The sequence below is a fragment of the Phacochoerus africanus genome, chromosome 2 (assembly GCF_016906955.1).
Source record: "Phacochoerus africanus isolate WHEZ1 chromosome 2, ROS_Pafr_v1, whole genome shotgun sequence".
NCBI lineage: Eukaryota > Metazoa > Chordata > Mammalia > Artiodactyla > Suidae > Phacochoerus > Phacochoerus africanus.
Window position 1 is genome coordinate 136,475,946 of NC_062545.1, and position 18,813 is coordinate 136,494,758.

Consider the following 18,813-nt stretch of genomic DNA (forward strand, 5'->3'; position numbering starts at 1 on the left):
TGGTATGGTATTTGAACTTTCTCTAAGGAAGGACAGTCCTGATTCCTATTGCTTTCCCTAGTGCTATGAGGACTCTGAAACTGGGTTTTGGAAATAGCAAGAAGCAAGAGCTCTGGAACTGCAGTGTCATGTTCATGCTTAGTGAACTAGATAGCACGTCAAGAGGTAAAGATGTTTGTACTCTCCCATCTAGTTCCTACCTGCCTTCTGCTCATTACCCTTCCCTCAGCTGCTCAAGACTGCTATAGTGTCTGTCTCACTCATGTCTGCCCTTTCTGAAAGAGTTCTCTAACTCAAAATTTCCCCTTTCCACCTACCCTATCCACAACTCCTATTGTTTCAAAAATGGTTCTAATATATGCCATTTGTTGGATGTCTAATACATAACCAGGACACACATTGTTTCATTTAACAATTAATTACCCTCTTATAGGGAAATATCAATGATTAAAATATGAATATAGGAGTTCCTGCTGTGATACACCAGGATCATCAGCAATGTTTCTGCAGCGCTGGGGTGCAGTTTCAATCCCTGGCCCAGCACAGTGGGTTAAAGATCAGGGGTGGCATAGGTTGCAACTGTGGCTCAAGAACTGCATATGCAAAAAAAGGGAGGCCAAAAAGGAAGAAGAAGAATAAAAAAGAATGTAAAGCAACCAGTAGTCTAATTTCTCTAACATTTTAGTTTTCTCATTTATAGACAGGGATAAGAAATGAGCTTATAGGTCAGATTTAAAATTACAGATGAGGAAATTGAGGCTCAGAAATTTGCCCTTAGTCATACACAGTGAAAATGTGCTAAACCAGGGTTCAAACACATGGGATCTGACAAGAGTTGGTGCTTATCTCATGCTACTGTGCTATGGCATAAGAATTTCAACCTCTGGTTGATAGAGGAGGGTGAGGAGATTTTCTTAATGCCTAGGTTTTGCCAGAAAAAAGACAGGATGCCCATTAAGTTGGAATTTCAAATGAACAACAAATCATTTTTTAGTATAAGTACTAAAAAGTATATATACCAAATATTGCATGGGACGTGCTTACACTTTATTATTCATTGTTTGATTGAAATTAAAATTAAACTGAACTTTAAGTGGATGTTCTGTATTCCCCCCCCTAAATCTGGCAACCCTACTAGTACTCCATAAATCACAGCATATAGACAACTGCTGAAGTGTAAGGAATGTGTTCCTTGAGGCTAAAAGGAAGTAAACTTTTATTATTAAGCCAGAGCCTGTCAGAACTGGAAAGGAACTTAAAGGTCACCCAGTCCTCATTTTACCAATGAGTCAACTAGAGATGAGGGTGGGGAAAATGCACAAAATTATAGTGCTTATAAAGAGGCAAGACTTGAAGTCAGGGTTCCCTTGGCCATGTTAAATGCTGAACCCACCACACTTAGAATTGTTGAAAGCTTAGAACCAACCTGATGTTTGCTGGTGAAAGAAAGATGGCTATCTAATACATTTTGGGGACTTAATGAATATGTTGGCCAAAATAATGATTTGATGCTGATCTGGTTCTTGGTATAATGCTTTACATGGAAGAGGCACACTGAAGGCTTGTTGATAATGATACACATCACACACATAGACACTGGGATAGTCATAAGTGCACACACATATATTCATTCTTAGGACTTGAGAGAATTTGTTGATATCTCCCCAGTGGATTATTAGATGCCCTTGGTAAATATGACACTAACTCAAATCACCAATTTTTAATATGTCAAAAGTCTGCAGTAGCTAACAGAGGAATCAGGGCAGCATAACATTCAAATTAGGGGAATGAAGGAAATGCAGAAATCTGCTATTCAAAACAGTTGCCACTAGTCTCATGTGACTACTTTTTTGTTTGTTTGTTTTTAGGGCTACACTCATGGCATATGGAAGTTCCCAGGCTAGGGGTCCAATCGGAGCTGTAAATGCTGGCCTACTCCACAGCCACAGCAACGCAGGATCCAAGCTATATCTGTGATCTACACCACAGCTCCTGGCAACGCCAGATCCCTAACCCACTGAGCAAGGCCAGGGATTGAACCCGCATCTTCATGGATACTTGTTGGGTTCGTTAAGCACTGAGCCAGGACGAGAACTCCTCATGTAACTATTGAGCCCATGAAAGATGGCAGGCCTTTGCTGATATGTACTGTGTCAATTACACTCTAGATTTCAAAGACCTAAAGGATCATAAAGTATCCCAATGATTTTTATACTAGTTGCATTTTTAAACATTTTTGATATATTGGGTTCAATAAAAGATGTGAAAATAAATTTCATCCCTCCTTTCCCCCTACTTCTTGATGATAGCTACTAGAAGATTTAAAATTGTTAAGTATATCTGATTATATGTCTGTTGGATCTCACTGTTCCAGATGAGTCACCATGTGTTTAGACAGGAAAAGAGAAAAATAGAGATTAGGATCGACACACACATCTTGCCATCTTTCTATGATAATGTTCAATTCATTTTTTTGCTTCATTGAAAATTTGCGAAACTGTTTTGGAAAGTGCAAGCCAATGTGGAGATATATCTATCTATCTATCTATCTATATATATATATATATTTTTTTTTTTTCCTTTTATGGCCACACCTGCACCATATGGAAGTTTCCAGGCTAGGGGTCGAATCAGAGCTGCAGCCTCAGCAACGCCAGATCCCAATCTGAGCCACATCTGTGACCTGTGCTGCAGCTTGTGGCAATGCCAGATTCTAAACCCACTGAGTGAGGGCAGGGATCTAACCCACATCCTCACAGACACTATATTGCGTTCTTCATCCACTGAGCCACAATAGGACTCCTAAAATATCTTTATATTCCATTGTTAAGAAAGAAAATAATTGCTGATGGAAGCTTTTTTTCAGAACTCAGGAAGCATTTACTGATCTCAAGCTGCTTCCCTCTTTGGGGCATTTACTGAACTAAGTCATCTACGCTTCGTTTTAATTACATGCCTCAGTTTCCTCATCTACTACAAGAGGTCTCTGATGGGGGTATGGGAGGGTGGCTGGGCAGGGCCTGTGTTCAACACCCACAGAGCACAGGACTGCCAGAACAATGAATAATGTGGCCCCATTGTTGCTGACAGATGGGAATCATTCACTTCTTAGTGCAGGTTTTTTGAAACGCTTTTGGGTTCACGCCCCCTCTGCACTGTTGCCACAGTCCTATGTTTTATGATGTTAGTCCCTTGCCCCTTACTCTGCCTTTCCAGCAAAGAGAGAGCCTTGCTGCATATTTCACAATTGTAAAAATAGTTTACTAGTCAGTGCCTTTGTAATCTCTTCTTGTATTTCCCATTAAACTTGGGTAATTCATAGATACAGATAATAAAGGCTGTCAGGTATGGAGGGGGGGGGGCATCTGTATTCCACTTCAGGAGAAAGGACCCCAAGAATGTCTCCTGCGTTGGGAACATCCTGAAGTCCCCTCTTGTTCTGGCAATTGTAAATTTTAAGCTCTTGCTTTTGGCATGGAGGCTTTTCTGCAGTGTTGGTTAGCCCAAATGAAGTCTCCTTGTGATGTCAACTTAGGCCTCAAAGAAGGAAAGGTGAATATTTTGGGGGATTTTTTTTCCCATTTCAACCTCATCTTTGTTAGTGCATCTGCACTCCACCTGACCTTTCTTGGTTCTGTTTTTAATTCTCCTCATATACCAGCTTTTAGTGGAGACCATGAGCTTTAAGTAACGAAGGTCAAGTTTCTGAGCCCTTGTATGCTCACCCAATGATTTCTAGCCCTCTTTAATCCTTCCCTACACCAACTGCTGCAGTAATGAGGGGCAAGGGGCGGCCAAGGATTGAGGTCAGGAGCTTTCAGTTTGTAGTTATATATTTCTCTGGTGCTTGCATGGAACAGCTCCCCTTAGTTTCCCAGAGGTGAGTAAAAAAAGAAAGGAGAAAAGGAAAGAAATCGCTGAATCCTATTACAATGTACTGATATTGTTTGGGTGGGTCTTTTGCTGCCCCCACTATGCACCCTTGTCAGTACAAGGAAGGGGAAGTGCTTGATGTCCTGGAAAGGAATGCAGCTGAGTGTACACAATGAATGCTACCCCTTAGCCATCTAGAAGAAGCCATGGTCTCCTGTGCAGAAGTGTCCAAATGCAGAGGAGTTTCCTACTCGCTAAAGAATCTCCAAGCTTCCTATCCCCTTTAAGACATTTCTTCTGACTATTTATTACCTCTCAGTATGTTCATGTCATTCCTTAAAAACTCCCTTGTTAAATCTCAGCAAGTATGCATAAAGTGGGAATTCTAAAAGTATTGCATTACTAGTCTAGGACTCATTAAACATACTTGCAATTATTCTACAGCTTTTATTATAAAGTTAAACAAATTTAAACTATAAGAATCAGTCCTGGAGTTCCCGCTGTGGGGCACCGGAAATGAATCCTACTAGGAACCATGAGGTTTCGGGTTTGATCCCTTGCCTCTCTCAGAAGTTTAAGGATCTGGCATTGTGGTGAGCTGTGGTGTAGGTCGCAGATGTGGCTTGGATCCTGCGTTGCTGGGTTGGTGATGCAGGCCAGCAGCTGCAGCTCCAATTAGACCGCTAGTCTGGGAACCTCCATATGCCACAGGTGCGGCCCTAAAAAGACAAAAAAAAAAAAAAAGAATCGGTCCTAAATTTTTTTTTTTTGTCTTTTTAGGGCTGCACCTGTGGCATATGGAAGTTCCCAGGCTAGAGGTCAAATAGGAGCTGCAGCTGCTGGCCTATGTCAGTTTGTGCCAGTGCTAGATTCTTAACCCACTGAGCAAGGCCAGGGATTGAACCCAATCCTCATGGATACTAGTTGGGTTCTTAACCTGCTGAGCCACAATGGGAAATCCCAGTCCTAAAAATCTTCAGGAAAATTAGATGTTAAATTACAGACACTGTATAAAGCTATTATAGTTTTCTTTTTCTTTTTTGACTGTGCCCACAGCATGTGCAAGTTCCCAGGCCAGGGAATCAAACCTGTGTCACAGAGGTGACCCAAGCCACAGCAGTGACAATGCTGGATCCTTAACCTACTTGGACACCAGGGAACTCCTCTTATTATAATTTTAGACTGAGATAATGAAGACTGCTATTTTTTATGAGATACAATGAAGAAATTTTGACACTATTTTTTTCACGATATATTTTAATAAACATTTTCTCTCCTGAGGTAGATAAATGGGAGAAAGGGAGAAAGGGAAGAAAATCACTTATTTGTTCCTAGGTTTATTTGTTCATTTACTTATTCACATGCATCCAACAAATATTTACTGAGCATCTACTATAGGCCAGGTGCTTAATTAGTCACTGGAGATGCTCTGCCTATTGACAATTACATGTAAATACAAACAGTTGAGCAGTTATTCAAGTAATTCAGGTGCTCCTTTCATCTGGTTAATTAACAGCTTTTTTTTTTTTTTTTAAATCCTCTTGCTCTGTAATAAGCACTCTACTCAATTTCCTGGGCACATTGGTATCAGTTTCAATCTTTAAGGAGCTCACATTTTATTAGGAGGTTATAAGACGTATACAGAAATCTGTAATACAAAAATGCATGTGGCAAATGCCACGAAGGCACAAATAAACTGAAACATAGGTGCAGTGATAACAAAGATGACTTTCCACAGGAAAGGCAGCTCATAGGATACCAGGGAAATAGACAGATGAAATGACATTTTAGACGGACCCTGAAGGATCTTAACATGTGGAAAGTAGTAGAGAGCAGCAAAGAGATTCTAAGAGGAGGGACTATCAAAAAAAAAAAAAAAACATTTCTATGTTGTATATGAAATCAGGGAGCAAGACACATCACTCCAGAGCTGAAGATTTAGACCACACTCAGTAGGCATTGTCAGAGATAATGTGCTGAACATTAAACAGGGTCTCCACTTTGAATCTTTTTTAATCTTGCAAGCTCCAGAAAGCACATGGTATTTGTGGTAAGGAGAAAAGTAGGCTCGCATCAGAAAAGACATATCCAAGACTTTGCTTTCCTGCTTTGCTTCTCAGTTTGCCTATCTCGTGTATGTGTTTTTGTGTGTGTCTGTGTCGGTCCTTTTAATTATATGCTATTATAGTTATGTTTTATTTTTATTTTTTGGGGGGGGCTGTGTCCATGGCATGTGGAAGTTCCTGGGCCACAGATTGAACCCACACCACAGTAGTGACCCAAACCACTGCAGTTGACAATGCTGGATTCTTAACCTGCTAGGAGCCACCAGGGAACACCTATAATTCTGAGTTTTATAGAAGAGTGCTGAAATCCTGTTAAAACATTTGTGTTAATGACTGGATGATAGCAAAGCATCATTCTTTACAAAATTTCCCCAAAGTGAACTGTTGTATCTGCCTTACCCCAAAGCTTACACAAGTATATTTTGGAAATAAGCTTCAATCTTGTGCAACATAGCTCTAAACTAATAGGACTCTCTCTACAGGGAAGGTGGCATTGAAGCCAGTCAGTGTTCTTGTTGGAGGGACTCTGTGAATACACTAAGAGCCTCCCACAGCTATAGTAAGAGAACAGAACTCCCCCAAGTTGCTAGCACTGATGTGTAACAGGAAGACATGAAAAAGTAAAGAAGTAGAGGATGTGTATGAAAGAAAGCAAACGTTCAGATTGTTAGATTGTAAAATCCCACTTTTTTTTTAGGGGTCTAATCAGAGCTGTTTCCTCCAGCCTACACCACAGCCCCAGCAACACCAGATCCGAGCCACACCTGTGACCTACACCACAGCTCACTGCAAAGCTGGATCCTTAACTCACTGAGCAAGGCCAGGGATGGAACCTGCAACCTCATATTTCCTAGTTGGATTCATTTCCACTGCACCATGACAGGAACTCCACCAACTTTTTTTGTTTGTTTATTTTTTCAATTTCCTGAGAAAACCTCTTCCAGCTCATGCTCTGAAGAGCAGTCAGCCGAAGGTATTTGTGTGTGTGTGTTGGGGAGGGAGGTGTTTAATAATACATCATAGCTCTAAATATTTACCTTGCACATATATTAATTTCAAAAAGTTACATGTAATACGTGAACACATTTTTATAAACATTCACTTAATGCCAAGTAGCAAGTGGGAATCCTTCCTGAGCTGAGACACCCTTCCTACCACCTTTTCCGCTCTTCTCAGAGGTCATCACTGCTATCCGTTTTTGGATTCTTCCAGATCTTTTTCCACGCACTTACATGCATGTGAGCACGTGCACACACACACTCCTACTGTTTTACTTTGTACATTCCTATAGCGTATGTCGTCCACAACTTGCTTTTTGAGTCCATTTCCATCACGCATACATGGATTTACCTTTTTCTTTTTAATTGCTGCATAGGATTACATAATATGAATTCCTTTGGCTTATTAACCATTTCTTTATTGACAAGCATTTAGGATGTTTCTATTTTTTTTCACTATTAAAGACAATGCTGTAATAACCATCTTCCTAATTCTCTCTTTGTGTATGTGTGAGACTATTTCATGAAGTCACATACCTCGAAGTGGAGTTGCTGGGTCAAAGAGCACCTACATAAAAAAAGACAGTAGTATATTTTCAATGCACTTATGTAAAAAAATCTTTATTCTTTGGTAAAGACCTGAATCAAGTTGAAATCCTAAGTCCAAGTTCCTATCAAAATCACCCCCCAAAATTCTTGATTTACTTTGGATAATGCTCAAAATCCATCTAGATGCAAAATGCTGTTTAGGATGAGCTATGCTAATCGTATGTATTTAGATTTACATGCTGATGCTCCATTTGCCAGTGCTAAACACTAAAGAGGGCTTTGCAAGGCAAAGTATACCTGTACCAGATCAAATCACCATGGATGTGATAAAGTAGTAGAGCGTGGACTTCAAAGACATATAAGACAATCAGATAGGTAGACACTTGTCTTTGGGTAATACTGATTATACAGAGCTCCAGTAGAGTGACAGAAAAGCTTCAAATGAAAGCCCTTGTTTTGAATTTGCGGTATTAGTTTCTCACTGGCATAAGTTGTCAACAATGATGTTTTACATTTTTCTCTTTCTCACATGGTCCAAACACACTGTATTAAATAGAAGTCAAATATTAGGAAAATCAGATATGTACAAGCTCATTTTTTTTAACCTTCACAGAGTAAATTATTCAGAGTGCCCAGCGTGCCTTGAAGCATGCATTTTTATTTAATAGGTTACATGGTCTTTAAATAAGCTGCCTCTAGTGTTGGAGGGAAGTAATCCAGAAGTCCTGACTGAGCTGTGGGATTAAACCTGATGGAAATGTTCTTCCGAACCCAGCTTGCATGGAATGCCTCTCTGTCCTGTTGGTCAGTAGTCTTTATAATGTGGACAAGGGAGAGAGAGGGTAGGGCCTTTGGGCCATGCAGGTGGAAACAATTAAGATTCAAAATGGATTTTGAAAACCGATTTGCTTTTCTCTTTATTCACCCCATACAAAGTAGTCCTAGGTTCCTAAAATCGCTCAACCACTCATTAAGTGAATGTCTTCCTTGGACACTTGATGCTTTATTGCTTATGATTTTAAATCTACCTTATTTAACTTATGGAATATGCATATATATAGGTCTATAACCACACATATATGGTCAAATCTGTGTTTCCCGTCAAACATCTACTGTATGTTTCACTAGGGAGACAAGACCCATGTGTTTTGCAGAAGCTTTTAAAGCTGTTTCATTTATTTTATTAGCCTTTAATGAATGTAATTAGAACCCAAGTAATTAAATGCAATTGTGCTCAGTATGTTCCTGTTGTAAATTGCCCTAAACAATGTGCATCGTGTGAACAAATTTGTGGGATTAATCGAGGATAGATAATGTTTTTGGATAGTATTTCACACTAAACGGCCGCAGAGAGAAACAAAGAAGCTGGCGCAGTGTCATTAATCTTAGTCAACTGGCAGCTCTGGTGTAATTTGCATGACTTAGGCAGTGACACAGGATGAGGCTTGCTTGGGATGGGTGTTAGATCACTAAGATACATACGTATTTATTCCCCTTTAGTCTCCTGATTTATAAGCAGAGAGAAGTTTGCATGTGGAAACGGATAAAAACAACACTGTTAATGGAAGGAGTTGTAGATGACCCAAATATTATTGGCAATATACATGTTCCTTTGTTTTCACATTGATTATTTCTGTTTTATGGTTATTTAAAAGACATCTGTGAATCCCTGTCAAGACAGGAAAAAAAAAATGCAGATCTATTGTGGCTGGATACCAGTGGAAGAATTTTGGCTTTTTTTTCCTCTTCCATATCTGATCTGTCTTGATTCATTGCTTTAGGAACCTATCCCTTTCGGGAGAGGCACTTTTGAATTGCATTATAGAAAACCTTCAAACTCCACTTATGAAAATATCATTTGGAAATCAGTGCTTGGGAACGTGGATAGCAAATGCAAATGCTTCCTTTTTTCATCATAAGATGTAGAATGCAATTCTGAATTATGGAAACAATGAGATAAGACATTCTAAGAAAAGCACACAAACTCAGCTTCAAATGTCATAACAGATGACAAATAAAAGGTAAATGAATTTGGGGAGTTTTGAACTGAAATGACCATGCCCTCATGACCTAACAGGCATGCTAATCTCAGCTTACACAAGTGTATCTGACATTTATGAGCACTCGGCCTAGGCCATTGTCTTTTTCTTCTGACTGAGGTGCGGTTGCTACCAACGTTACCTACAATGCAGCCAAAAAAATCTTGAGGGCAGCACGTAAAGCTATATTGTCTTTGCAAATACAGTGGTTACACAAGGCTATAATTAAGTATTTGAGGGGAAGCCTTATATGCAAAGAAAGAGATGTATCAACTCAAAAGTAAGAAAAGAATATTCATTAGTCAAAGAACTACACGTCACACTACACTTAGGTTGAACTTTATATGATCTTTTCTTCTGTACACACCTGCTTTATTTTGATACAATTTCATTCTAATTTTTCAAGTACATAGCTTACCTTCCTGAAGTTCAATTAAAAACATACATTTCAGTAAATTTTATCCTCAGCAAAAAAAAAAAGACTTTTCTTGCCTTAGTGAATATAGAGATTTGAATAAAACTTCCTGAATCACAAAACTTGGTCTCTCTCTCTCAATCAAATCTGTACTCTGTGTGTGTGTGTGTGTGTGTGTGTGTGTGAGTGTATATATGTATGTGAATGTGAATGTGTGTGAGAAAGTATCCCACTTTATGTTCTTATTTCAAGAACATTTAAAACAACAAAAATAATTAACAATTCATGAGCATGGCTGACTCCTATTAATATGCCATTGACCTGCACACCCTGTTCAACATTTAAAGACTTAGGACAGCAGTATCTATTATGAGGTTAGGCCTATCGATATAGCATTAAAATGAGTCATATTTAATATAGTGCCTAGAAATGATTGGTTAATGCAAAAAATAGCAGCCTAGCTACAGTTAAAATGATACAAGGCATTATAAAGTTCAGGCATTATACAAAGAAAGAAACACAAAAATAGTTTAATGTTGAAGCAATGCTTATCATTCCAGATTGGTTGGACATTGGAATTATGGGGAGGAAAATGGTTACTATGTAGTCAACTCTTATTTCTACTGTTACAGACACTTGAGAACCATATAACGGAATAGATCAAAAGGCTGTCCTTCCAACCCTGGCAGGGATAATATTCTGAGAGGGATGCAGACTGGCACTCCTCAACTGGGCATCATAACTGATCATCATCACATGATTCAGTCAATGTGCTGTGATCACCAACACCATGCACTCTTGCCCAAGTCAAAAATACACATGTGGCAGAAATAATTGGTCCAGAGTACTCAGAAAAATTTCTACTCAGTTGTGAAAAGTAAATGAAAGGAATTTACTGAAAGTCTTTGCCCAGTATTATTTTGGTATACAGTCCAAGACTTGATTAGAGGCACCTCTACATGCCAGATATGCCATTAATTGCTATGTCAAGTCATCAATGGAATCATGATTGATGCTGCAAGGTTGCAGAATTTGACTTCCCTCAGAGCATTCGGTATATTTTTATATATATTGTAACATTCAACTTACAATTTACATGGCATTGTATCTATTATTGACTTAAATATTCTTCACAGATTGCTGTCTTTATAACCTCTGAGATGCTTCTGATATTAAACCCCCAAAAGCTTACACAGAGAATATAGACTCTTGGAAGGAAAAGTTATTTTATTTTTTGTCTTTTTAAAGGCGGCTCCTGTGGCATATGTAAGTTTCCAGGCTGGGGGTCAAATGTAAATGTAGCTGCTGGCCTATACCACAGCTCACGGCAACACTGGATCCCTGACCCATTGAGCAGGACCAGGGATTGAACCCACACCCTAAAGGATAGTAGCTGGTTTCATTACCACTGAGCTACAACAGGAATTCTGGGAAAAAGTTGTTTGAAAAAATTTGAGTTGTGGAGTTCCTCTAGTGCCTCAGTGGAAATGAATCTGACTAGTAACCATGAGAAGGTAGTTTCCGATCCCTGGCCTCACTCAGTGGGTTAAGGATCCAGTGTTGCCATGAGTTGTGGTATTGGTCACAGATGTGGCGGGGCTCCAGCTTTGCTGTGGCTGTGGCAAAGGCCAGCGGCTACAGACAGCTCCGATATGATCCCTAGCCTGGGAATATCCATATGATGAGAGTACAGCCCTAAAAAGACCAAAAAAAAAAAAAAAACTGAGTTGTATTTACCCTAAGATTCTTATTGTGGACACTTAAAAATATAGACACAATCAAATCTATCCGAGTCAGTATTATAAAGCTCCTGTTAAGATGCTGAGAAAGAGATAAACCTGAAAGAGTTCATGGGTTATAAACAAGTGGGTTGGTTAGTAAGAGAAATCAAATTTTTAAAAGAAATCTAGAAAATAATTCCTCTGAAATCTACCTTTTATTACTGGTGTTTCCTGTAGCTCCTTAAACTTTCTATCCCTTAATGCTCCTATCTATAGAATGGGTAAAAAACATTACTTCAAAATAATTTAGAAACATGCACATGAAAAGAAAATTACATTTCTAGAGGCCAGGGTTCAAAGAAAAAGTAGTTTTCTTTCTTAATGGAAGTTCTTTTTAAAAATGGTTTTTATTTTTTCCATTATAGTTGATTTATAGTGTTTTGTCAAATTCAACTATACAGCAAAGTGACCTGGTCATATATATTTCTCACATTATCCTCCATCATGTTCCATCATAAGTGACTGGATATAGTTCCCTGTGCTATACAGCAGGATCTCATTGGTTATCCACTCCAAATGAATAGTTTGCATCTATTAGCCCCAGACTCCCAGTCCATTCCATTCCCTCTCCCTCCCCCTTGGCAACCACAAGTCTATTCTCCAAGTCTCAAATGGAAGTTCTTAACACAGCCTACTTGTGGTACATGGTAGAAGCTACACTGGATTGAGTCTACAGCTGGGGTTCAGGACTTCCCATGTGACTCACAACATAAGTATTCGGCATTGCTTCTACAACTGGGGTTCAAATATTAGCTTTGCTGTGATCAAGGGGTGTCATCTTAGGTCATTTATATGTTCTTATTGTTCATGGGGGAATGATGAGACTGATTCTAAACCAGATATGTATACAGAGCATTTTGGCTAGACTCAGAGCCTGGGACTTAGATGCTATACATACTGGAGATGTACAACACAGGAATTTATTTAGGGGTTGAATGTTTCCAAGAGGAAATGAGCAGCCTAACAGTGAGGATAGTCATCTGTGGTGATGAGGAGAGACAAGCGTGTAACAGCTGAGTGTGATGGAAATCTGTCAGACCTGGGTAGGTGTTCAGGGCTGCTCTTCTCCACATGGTCCTTCAGGGACCCAGGCTCTTTTTACCTATAGCTCTGTCATTGCCAAGGTCCTCGTTACCGTCTGAAACTGGCTGGCAGAAAGGGAAATGGCCAGGAGGACAACACAGGGGAAGCAGTTACGGGCTAAACCTTTGAGTGGTACCCATAGTTTCTGTTTAGATCCATTGCCGAGAACTTGGCCATGGGAGCAAACCCTTAATGTCAGGGAAGCTATGAAATGTTGTCTAACCATATGCTTGAAGAAAAAGAAAATGGATTTCATTAAATAGCAATGGTCCCTTTTCCTAGAAATCTGCATAGCTGTACCCATAAATTTACATAGTGGTAGAGCAGTCTTTTGAATGAAAAAGGATTTTGGGTCTGAGCCTTTTATTCTCAATCTCCAATAATCTTAAACCTCAAGATTACTAAAAACACATCTAATGAACCATGGAGGTTCAAATCAAGACTGTATTTCAGAAAGGACAATGAACTCAGAGAAAGCATTTGTGAGGAATTGAGATCCAGAAGCTAGAAGTTCTGGCTGTGGGACTCTGTATTACGGGTCTTATTTGGAATAGTTCTATGAATCCCTTGACCTCACAGCATGAACATGGCACCAGTTGGCTGAGTCTGGGTACGTTTTTGTATCAGGCACAAACTTTGTAGATTTAGTCACCCCACAGATCTCTTAGTGTAAAATGCATGGGAAACAGACTCAGGGGTCTTGTGATTAGGAATATTAATGTACATTAACATCATTTGAAACCACCCACCTAAGTGTTGGGTACACATGTTAACCTCATTAGCCATTAAGTATCTCCAAAACCATAAATTTAACAGATTATTTGTAATACTTATCCTTTAGTGACTTAAGACTTCTAAAATGTGATAAAGCAATATTTCATAATCTGTGGGATGTATATATGTGTGCGCATGACTCTACAGAAAACTGTATAAAATTGGTCCCTAATTTATACCTGAGTCCTATTCCAAATGTTTGTTCTTGGCACGCCAGAGCCTGAGGGGTAATAAAGACTGGCACATGGGAAAGTATTCACAAATAGCAAGTCTCTTTTATTGAGCAGCTCTTGTGCACCAATCACTTTGGTATATTCTCTCATGTATGCCTCCAGGCAACCTGATGAAGGAGATATGAGAAGTCCCATTTTACAGATGAAGAAATGGGTTGTGATAGTGACTTACATGTGGTGCTGGAGCTATGAAGATGTTGAGCCACAATTTAAATTCTTTTTTTTTTCCCCTCTTACATAATGATTTTATTTCTTACATAAGAGAAACCTATTTTCCCCATCTTTTCTTTTTTTTAATTACCCACTTCAATTTGCATTATTTATTGGGCATCCATTTTCATTATCTATTCTTCAATTTTTTTCATATAATAATTTTCAAATTCTGTCAGTTGAAATCTGAGGTCTGCACTTATTATCGCTGTGTGATGTGGGTTGTTGAATGAATGAATATTGGTGCTTATGAAGCCAAGGCGGGTACCCAGAGAAGTAGGCTGAGTATGGAAGATGTAGGACTTGTTTGGGCAAGTGAGCAAATCCAGTGGGACAATCCAGGCCTGCAGGAAGGAGGAGTAGCCACAGACCCAAGCAGGCAACATAGTGTAGGAGAAAGGCAACTACTTAACCTTTCCGGGTCTCATGTCCTCATTCATAAAGTGGGGCTTATAGAAGAACCTCACCCTTAAGGAGCTTGGGAAAGTTAAATGAATTCTAGGATAGTACTTTGCAGGTCAGACAATAAGGATTAGTATTTAGTAAATCATCTTTAAATTCCTTTCAAGTTCTATACATTTCCTTTTTTTTCTTTCTTTCTTTCTTTTTTTTTTTTTTTTGGCTGTGTCCACAGCATGCAGAAGTTCCCAGGCTGGGGCTCAAACCTGTGCCACAGCAGTGATAATACCATATCTTTAACCTGCTGTGCCACCGGAGAAGTCCAGAGTTCTGCATTTTTTTTTTGGTGGAATACCCTTAAGAACTTACAGTGAGGTTTGAGGATTTGAAGGGAAAGGACTAGGCAGGAACCTCATTAGTGCTGCATCCTAGGACAGCTCTGCTTCAGGTAGAACAAAGAAAAATTGAGTGGAGACAGGGGAGGTGGTGGACATGATGGTAGCCCAAAGCTGTGACCAGAGACAGAAATAGCAAATTGAGGTCCTGTCAGTTTGGATTTCTGGCAGGAGATTTGCACAGAGATGGAAGAGCAAAGATTGGATCAAGTGAAGGCAGGGTCACAGTATTAGTAGCACCAGGGAGAGCTCCCAGGGTTTTCATAATCCTTGGAAGATAAATCCTTCGCATTTATTCCTGGTCTTCTCTGGTTAGGTCCACCCTTAGAGCACAAAACTTTCAGTTGTGTAAGTGCGCAGGTCTGTTAAGGAATTTTCTGATCCAAGAGGAAGAAAGTTGCATTTTCATTAACTTGGTACACTTAAGGCCTGTCTGAAATCAGGGCCACAGTATCTCCATGGCATTGAACTTAGAATGACATTTGAGCACCCCATGAACCTGTGAGCAATGACTGCTGTGTTTTCTTTGCTCCAGAATCTTCCTGGAGTATGAACAGGGGGTCTCTGTCACATAAACATTGAAAAACAAACACTGCTTTCTCTTTCCCTTGTTTTATGCTCTTTGGAGCATGTGGGCTACCCTAGGCCCAAAGATACTAACTGGAGATAGGATCAGAGGCTTATTAGAGAATTTGCCCTAAGGGAAGGCAAATTTAGAACACATTTCCCCAGGGAATAGAAGGATTTAAATGGTGTTTTAAGTCCCAGCTGATCCAAATAAAACCCATTTGACTGAGAATCCAGTTTAATGATCATTTCTTATGTTTCTGTCCTGAGATCCTTATCACCAATGTAGGTAGCAGGGACAAAAGAACCCACCCCCTTTCTCACTGGCCCCTAGAAAAGAGTGCTGCTTATGGGGAGGCACTTTTTCTTACCTTGATTCTCCTGCTGTTAAGGAAGATTTCTCCCCCACTCCCTCCCATTGGGATGGGAGAAATAGGAAAAGGGACAGCCTGTGACAATTCTGCGGCTGTTGTGGCTTAGGAAGTGACCATTTTAAATATGGAGTCCCTATTTGCAAGCCAACCCAAATTTTCCACAATGTAGGCCTGCCTGTAAGACTAAAGCACTACTCATATTTTAAGAAAATATGTTAGTGGTTTGAAGAAATAATTTTTCCTTGTTTGGGGTGGTTGGGAGGGTGTTGGTTCTGAAATTGTAGAAGCTTGTCAGTAATAGAAGGTTACTTCACATCCGGAGTCCTTCCCTCTTACAACTTTCTTTTTCACTGGGCTTCCACAAGTCACAGTCCTGATTTTCCTCTTACTGTACAGGAAATCCTATCTTGGATTTTTTTTTTTTTTTTCCCAAAGCATTTGCTCTTCTTACTTGGTTTTTGATGTTGAAGTTCCTCAAAACCGGCTCTAATATTGCCCTTCTCTTGTCTGTATTCCTTCCTGGTGATCTTGTCCACTCTCGAGGCACCAGATGCTTTGCTATAATCAAAGGTCTTCCATGTTTATATTTCCGGTTCACACCTCTCTTTTGGATTCAATATTCATATATTAAAGTGTCTATGCTGCTTGCTTTCTTTCTTTAATTCCTCCTTCCTTTCTTTCTTTCTTCCTTTCTTTCTTTCTTTCTTTCTTTCCTTTCATTCTTTCTTTCTTTTCTTTTAGTTCCAAGGTTAGGAGTTGAATTGGAGCTGCAGCTGTGACCTACACCACAGACATAGCAGTACCAGATCCTTATCCCACTGAGGAAGGCCAGGGATCAAACCCACATCCTAAGGGATAACATGATGTATTCTTAACACTGAGCCACATTGGGAACTCCATACACTGCTTTCTTAAGTGGATATATCAAAAGCACAATTGACTCAAGACATTCAAGACACTTCATATTCTAGCCTCCCCCTGGACCTGTTCCTTCTACAGTGTCTTCCATTTCAGCAAACCTATAACCAGTGGGCATAAAAAACCAGAGTTCCTCTTTACACCTCAATTTCTCATGTCCTCCATATCCACCTCATTCCTGAATTCTTCCAATGAGACCTCCTAAATATTTCTCAGATTCCTCTTTTCCTCTCTATTGTCAACCGTTTCTGAGGGTTATGGTATTACTCTGCCAGTGTGCCCTCCCATCCTCAAATCTTACATGGAATAATAATTATTTCCCCAGATTATAGCCAGAGCGACATTTTTCAAGCACACATCTTCTCAAGACCTCACTCTGCTCCAAACCATTCAATGGCTTTTCACTGTTACCCTCCTTAACAGGGTTTATAAGGATTTGTGTGATCTGGTGACAACTCCTCCTTCTAGCTTAGTCATGTAACATTTGATTCTTTTCTTGTTACACACAACTCACATGATCTTTTTTATACTTAAGAAGTTCCATTCTTCCACTTGCTGTAGAATGTTCTTGAATATAGGATCCCTTTGCTTCCAAATCACTCTTTGCTGAAATATCTCCTAGTCTCTCTCTCTTTCTTTTTTTTTTTGTCTTTTTGCCTTTCCTAGGGCCGCCCCCGCAGCATATGCAGGTTCCCAGGCTAGGTGTCCAATCAGAGCTGTAGCCACCGGCCTACGCCAGAGCCACAGCAATGTGGGATCCGAGCCGCGTCTGCGAACTACACCACAGCTCACAGCAATGCTGGATCGTTAACCCACTGAGCAAGGCCATGGATCAAACCCACAACCTCATGGTTCCTAGCCATGATGGAAACTCCTCTCCTAGTCTCTCTTAACAGCTCTGTTTAAATAACCATTTTCTGTGGAAGTTTTTGTGATAACTTGGTCTAGATACAGTCTCTCTACAGTGTAAGTTCTTTGATTAAAAGACAGCATATTTATTTGTCTCATGTATTTTATTTCCAGGAAGGATGGAATAGTGTATCTGGTACATAACTGGTTGTTCAATAAACACTTATTGATAGGGTGAAAGAACTTTGCCCAGAATTATCTTTGCCTGTCATAGTTGCTTCAGTCCCACAGATAAAAAGCATGACTTTAAGACGTTTACTTCTTTTACTTCTTTTCTTCCTTGGAATCATTTTTCTTCCTTCCTTTCTTTTTTTTTTTGGACTCCTGCCATGGGAGGTGCCATGGCACCTTTCCCTAGCATGAAGTCTGGAATCATGATTCTCATACATGTTTCTTATATTTTAAAAATTGTTTATGTATTCTAAAATTTTTTTCTGATTGAGAATTAAGGATTTAAACAGAAAACTCTGGGACTTTCTGTTGGTATATGAATATGCATGTAGCTTGGTGTCATTATTCAGCTTTATCCCTTAAATTTTAGCTGTCTTACCATGGTTTTCCCATCAGTCATTGTTTCGCAGTTTTCTAAAACATCTTCCAATAGTAGTTCTGTCTAAGCTAGTCATCACAAAACATGATTGCCTTCATCTTTCACCCCATGGTATGCTTCTTAAATTCATTTAACTGCTTCTAACACATTTACTCCTACCACAAGCTGTGTGGGATTATCAGAGACAGTCACTCGAGCAAGTACATTTCTGACTAGTCATTTCGTACCCCACACCTTGAATAACTGGATGCTGCTTTTGTTGAAAGGCTGAGGCATGTGGTGTTTGGTGACAGGATTTTCAGTTTTATATTAGACCATACCAGGCAGCAGATGGCATGGGTCATCATAAAATTTATCTTTGATTCTGTTTTATTGTTTGCTAATATCGCCAAAATATTTATGAAATGGTTCACCATCATGCTCATTTTTCTGTTTATTTTAAAACCTGTAAAACCCTACGATGCTGATGTAGTGCAACAATTCTTTCCTGCATTTTCATTGGTACTATTTGTACTTCATCTTTTTCTTTCTCCTTCTTCCTGTCAAGGCGTTGCAGAGCATAGCTCCAAAGAAATTCCTTGTGACGGATGAATGACTGTCTATTCGCCTGCCTATCTGTTGATCTATTTATCTATCTATTGATTGTTCTATCTTTTATTATCTCTTTTGCCTTCTTTTTC